Here is a 6,000-nt window from a genome sequence, read left to right on the forward strand (position 1 = left end):
CCTAATTTCTACACATAAATTCTTCGCCCCTCCCCCCAGCCCCCAGAGGCACCACGTGGAGCTCGCTCAGCAGGGAGGGCACTGGGTCCCCCATTAAAGGTGGTTGTTCTCCTCCCCGTGGAGCCTGAGCCCACTCCGAGTCTGGCCTGCGGGCTGAGCCCGGTCTGTGTGTGCTGAATGAAGGCCCGTGTGCCGGGAGCCACGTCAGTGCCTCGCGGTTGAATACAAGAGTGGGGGAATGAGTGAATGAATGAATGAATGCTAAAAGAGACGTACATTCTGGCTTTGGAGAGGTGGGCCATTAATGGTGGCCGTGGAAATAAGTAACGTCCACACTTCATTCCAGGATCCACGTTTTCCCTCAGCAGCTCTGCGGCCAAGTGGGCAGGGGCCTGGGTCGGGACTGTGTCTGGCTTTGAGACCAGTCCACCCCTTAGCAGCCTCCTGGCCTTGGGCGAGGCAGTCAGCATCTCAGCCTTCATTTCTTCGGAAGGAAAATGGGGATCTTCAACCAACCGACTGCCCTGAGTCCCTCCTGCCCCGGACCTGGGCCACCCGCTGGGTGGACGGCCCCCATCACCGCCCGAGGCTGGCTTATCAGGCCCGGACATTAGGCAGGAGGAGAGGCCAGTCCGACCCCGTGGACCTATGGGGCCTCCAGCTGCTCCCCACTTCTGCACCTGGAGGCACAGACCTGCCACCCCAGGGGACCACAGCTCTGAAGTCTAGGGAAGTCAGCACTTCATCGAGTGACCCTGGACCAACTGGAAACAGGATTCAGGATGCAGCTAGCTAATGAATGTTCGCCCCCTCCCTCGGCCGGCAGGAATGCTCTCCAGCGCAGCGGTCCCACTGCGCGGCCTGCAGAACCCCCCCCCCCCCCCCCGCACCACCCAGCACGGGGCAGTCTTTCCCAGGACCCCGGTCTCGCTGCCCCTCCTCCCTTCCCTCCTCGCTCTCGCTGCTCCAGAGCTTCGCCTGGAAAACAGACTTGGAGCTTTATTCTGCCCCTCCGTTCGCAGGAGCCCTGGCTGCGAGGGGGCCAGCCACAGCTCGTCCCACGGGGTTCCAGTGACACAGATGAGGCCACGTCTAGGAAGGCCCTTAGTGCCCCGGGAAGAAACCAGGTATCAGGGACTCGGGGTTCTGCGACAGGTGGGGGCGGGGCCTTTTTCTGGAGAGCATGGTCACCTGATGCGTGCGTTCTACCTGGTAGACAACTGTCGAAAGACCCGGCATTAGAGCCAAACTCTGAGATTTGTGTTCACAACTTGAGGAGCACCCCAAAGTACAAGACGGAACTTTTTTTAAAGATTTTATTTATTTATTTTTTAGGGAAGGGAGGGGGAGAGAGAGAGAGAGAGAAACATCAATGTGTGGTTGCTGGGGGCCATGGCCTGCAACCCAGGCACGTGCCCTGACTGGGAATCGAACCTGCAACACTTGGGTTTGTGGCCCACGCTCAATCCACTGAGCTACGCCAGCCAGGGCTAGCAGTGACCTTATTTTCATGAAAAGCTCTCAGTTCTTCCACAAGGTGGGGCGTCCGGAATGATCACCTCCTTCTTCCCCCAAGGGCCCTGAGACTGGGGGTACAGGCCCTCCCTCAAGATGAGCTAGTGGGGTGGGGGGGGGCTGGGGCGTGGCCTCCCCGGGGCCCTTACCTGAGCCCCACCTTTGGGCCCACACGGACCCAGGCCCACATACCAGCCTTCCTCCCTGAGGTGGGTGACTCTTGGGAGGTTACTTAAGCTCCGAGTCCCCGTGGCCCCCCCTCTGCAAAACGAAGTTACAGGGGTGCTGTAACTTCAGCAGCACCCCTTTAAATGAAGGGGTGCTGGGTCTGGCCGTGGGGCCAGCGTGAGGCAGCGGGGGGCCAGGCGCCCCTGAGTCCCTGCCCTGGAAGCACTGTGTTCCCAGCAGGTGCAGGGACTGTGTCCTTCCCTTCCCCCTCAGGGCTCCCCTGAGCCGACGCTGTCTTCTCACCTGGCACCTGGGACCGGATGTCCCGCCCGCCCAGGGTCACACAGGTACTGCATGGGACCCTCTGGTGCCGGGCTCCACGCCCAGAAGTAAAGGCATCCGCTCTGGACAGTCCGTTCCATCCGGATTTGCATTCTGCACATTTCCGAAATGGAAGCCAGGGTGTTCTGGTCACAGTCCGTCCATCTGGGTCCCAGGGCACCGCCACCGTGGAGTCCAGCTGCCTGGGTGACCATGTCCCAGCACGGGGCCCCCACCCCCACTCCAGGCCCTCCCAGGGCAGCCGTGGTCTTCGGGGCAGCATCTGGTGCACCTTTACCTGTCGGCCTGGGATGCGCATGCGCCTCTCACCCGCAGCGGACCGGGCGGCTGCGCCCGGGGCCCCCTGACCCAGCTCGGTAGGCGTGAAAGAGAAGAGGAAAACGCTGGGCCCGGAAGATCCGTTCCCTGGGGAGCGAGCTCGCCCCCGCCCTCCGGCCCTCCTCGGTTCAGCCCGTTCAGCTGCTTCCGGTGGAGGGAGTGGCCGTGGGCCCCCGCCTTCCGTCCAGCTGGGCCGGAGGCGCACATGGCAGCCCGGGGGAGTGGGCCCCCGTGGGTTGCGGTCTGGCGTGCACCCGGGGTGGGAGCCGCCTGCCCGTCGCCCTGGGTTTGGTCCACCCTCGGGCCCCACGAGGGCGGCAGGCCCGGAGGGGCCTAGGTCAGTGGTCTCGGGTGAGAACATTTCGGCGTCACAGTGGAACCACGCCCAACTTCTGCCGACTGAGACTGAAGGCCGCACGTACCTCCTCCCGCCCTGGGCCGTCGCTGGGGACGCTGGGGACCGACCCCAAGCCCGGGGGCCGTTTCCTGTCCTGCACCCACCTCGCCGAGGGACTTCAGACGCACTCCTCTCCTCCCCCCCGGCGGAGGGTCCTCCTCTGTGGAACCGCTGCAGGGCGGGGTGCCGGCCCCTGGCCACTGCCGGGGAGTCTGCCGCATCACCCCTGCCTTTGGGCATGACCGACCTGCCCACCACACAACGTGCATGGGTAGCACACCCCCCCCCCCCGCACCCCTGGAAACGCCCTGAAATGTTGGGTCTCCTCCCACCTTCACCTGCTCCCCAGCTCAGCTCGCCCCTCCCCTCCCCCACAGGGACTCCCCGGGACCCTCCTCCCTCTGGGTCCCTGCTCCCAGCACTGCGCCGACCTCCCTGCCCCTGCTCACCTCTAACTGCCATCCTTGAGGTCTCCACAGCCCCCTCCGCCCCCCCCCCCACCCCGACACCCTCCCATCTTCTCTGCCCCCAGCTGACCTGCCTCGACTTCTGTCCGCCCTCTCACCCAGCAGGGGTTGCCCGGTCCCACCGTTGACTTTATCTATTTTCCCTCTGAACAGCTTCTCTCCCCTCCGCCCCCACGCTGGAAACTTCCAGCATGTGGAAGCCACCTGGCCGGGCTGGGTCTTCTCTCCTGAAGCTTCTCCTTCCCTCGGGGCTGTGCAGCGCTACCGTGCCAGGCTCGCCCCCTCCCTCCAGCTCCGGGCTCGCCCCCTCCCTCCAGCTCCGGCTGAGGCTGGAAAAGAGATGATTTTTCCCACTCCCGCCAGCCACCCCCCACAGCTGCACCCCTCGGCCTCCTGTCTGGAGCCCCTGGAGATGATTCTGAATCGGCCCCTCCCAGCACCTGTGCCTCCGACAGGCCCCCACGCTGCCCCATTCTTACCGCCCCTGACACCCGCAGGACCAAGCCGGCGCAGCTCTGATCTGCCCTCGCATTCAGGCCAAGTTCTCTTCCGGAACCCGGCTCCGGGGTGACACGCCCCTGCTCCCCAGGGCCCCATGTCCCCGCTCCTCAGGCTAGCACAAGGCCCCTGCTCTCGGCCACCAACCCTTCCCCCGACTCGAGCCTCCCTCGCTGCCTCCCAGAGTCCCGCTCGCACCCTGGCCCCTCTGATAAGCTCCCCTCTCCTGGGAACCCCCATCTCCAGGGCCTCCTGTCAGACCCCCATCTGCACGCCCCCTGCTTTGGGAAACGGGTCCCAGGCGGCCCCTCTGCAGGCACAGCTCCTGGGGCAGGGACCGTGCGTGCGTCCCCTCTGCGCCCCGGCGGGCACGGGTCGGGGCTCAGCCAGCGCACACGCCACACGAACAGACCTGAGAAGGCCGCGAGTAAATAATTTTTAATGCGTTGGAGCACATTAACAATGCATTAGGAAAGCTGGCTATTTAAAGGAATTCCAGCGGGAGCCATTTTCTAAAAACGAGAACGCCGTCTTCATGGAAATAATCACTCCCTAATTCACGGGGTGCCGGCGTGGGGTCTTTATTGACAGTATCGAGTCTCTTAATAAAAAGAATGTCTTACAAGGACACTCTTTGTTGCCAAAAACTTTATTCCTGGAACTGCCATAAGGCCAATGAATGGTGAGGCCAGAAAAAAAAAATGCAAAGAAGTATTCACTAAAATTATGTCAAGTGCCCAAGAAACTACGAAGTCCACTTCTCGGTGTCTTTGCTGGGAGCTGGGGGTCAGGGTCGGGCTGGCGGGGACCCTTTCACTCGCAGTGCTCAGCGCAAAGTGAAAGACAGAGCCCCTGGTAGAAAATGGTTACGGCCCTGGCTGGTGTGGCTCAGTGGATTGAGCGCTGGCCTGTGAGCCAAAGGATTGCCAGTTTGATTCCCAGTCAGAGCACATGCCTGGGTTGCAGGCCAGGTCCCCAGTAGGGGGCGCAGGAGAGGCAACCACACATTGATATTTCTCTCCTTCTCTTTCTCCCTCTATTCCCCTCTGTCTAAAAATAAATAAATAAATAAAATCTTTAAAAGAAAAGAAAATGGTTATGAACTTCAAGGCAGCAACAGCAGAGCATTAGACCAAGCTTGGGGCCCTTCTGAGCCCAGCCCCCACGGGACCACCCAGGCTCCAGGGAGCTCTCAGAAGGGGGCTCTAAACTGGGGTGCCACAGCCTCCATCCAGGGGGTCCCGTGGCTCTGGTGCCAGACCATGGGTGACAAAGAGACGGACGTGGAGATGAGACGGGGTCCGAGTGGGGCCAATCACGTGGGGGAGCATTTGTGAGAGATTCTGAGCCACCCTCCAAAACCCAGCCTCAGCGCCCCCCCCCCCGCCACGGCTCACCTCCCGAGCCACGCACACCCGGCCTCACCGCACTCGCCCCTCCCCCGTGCCCACCACCCGATGGCTGCTGCAGGGGGCAGGGGTCTAGGCCCCGCTCCCCTCTGGGGCCCTGCCCTGGGCCCGGCACAGCGGAGACACCCAGTGCATGGCGCTCCGGGGCCCAGATGGAGGACCAAACAACAGTCACCGGAGAAAGCCTGGTTCCCCTCGCCGACGCAGCAAAGAATTACAGATCAGCGAGCCTATGAGCATGCACTAGGAGTTTATTAACGGTACGTTCTAATGAGAGAGCAAAAGCAAGGTGGCCAGAGGCCGGGTGGCCAGGGCCCCCCAACCCCCCACCCCGCTGTGTGGTAAGAAAGGGTCCAGAGAGGGAAGCAAGTCCTTCATTCTGAGGGCGGACTGCACGTGGCTGGTGGGTGGGGGGAGGGATTACACACGGATCCACGGGGAAGGTGGTGCCTGCTTCTCCCCAGGGAGATGTGACTGCCCAGACATGGGTGTGGGTGTGGGGGTCTGTGAGCCCGGACCCTCATCCTGCCCCGGACTCCCTCTGCCCGCTGTGCACACGAGTCTCCGGGGAGGCAGGCAGGCACCCAACCAAAGCCGTTTCGTGGGCTTCCTCTCTGGGCACCGTGGGCCCTCCCCTCCCCCTCCCAGGCCTCGGGGTGACCCCACAGTCTCAGGGTTGTCCTCTTCCCAGCCAGCGGGGCTGATCCACTGGGACTCCCAGGACCCCCCTGCCTGCCCCCCCACTCCCTGAACTATCACAGTTTGTCCGTCGTTCGGGGGGCCCGGCGGCCTCACCAGACCGGGCTCAGGACCACCAGGCCCCGGGAGAGGCTGCCGTCCTTCGCTTCTGGCCTCCGGTGTTAGTTGTTAGGTGCAGTGGTGAGGG

The sequence above is a fragment of the Phyllostomus discolor genome, chromosome 2 (assembly GCF_004126475.2).
Source record: "Phyllostomus discolor isolate MPI-MPIP mPhyDis1 chromosome 2, mPhyDis1.pri.v3, whole genome shotgun sequence".
Taxonomy (NCBI): Eukaryota; Metazoa; Chordata; class Mammalia; order Chiroptera; family Phyllostomidae; genus Phyllostomus; species Phyllostomus discolor.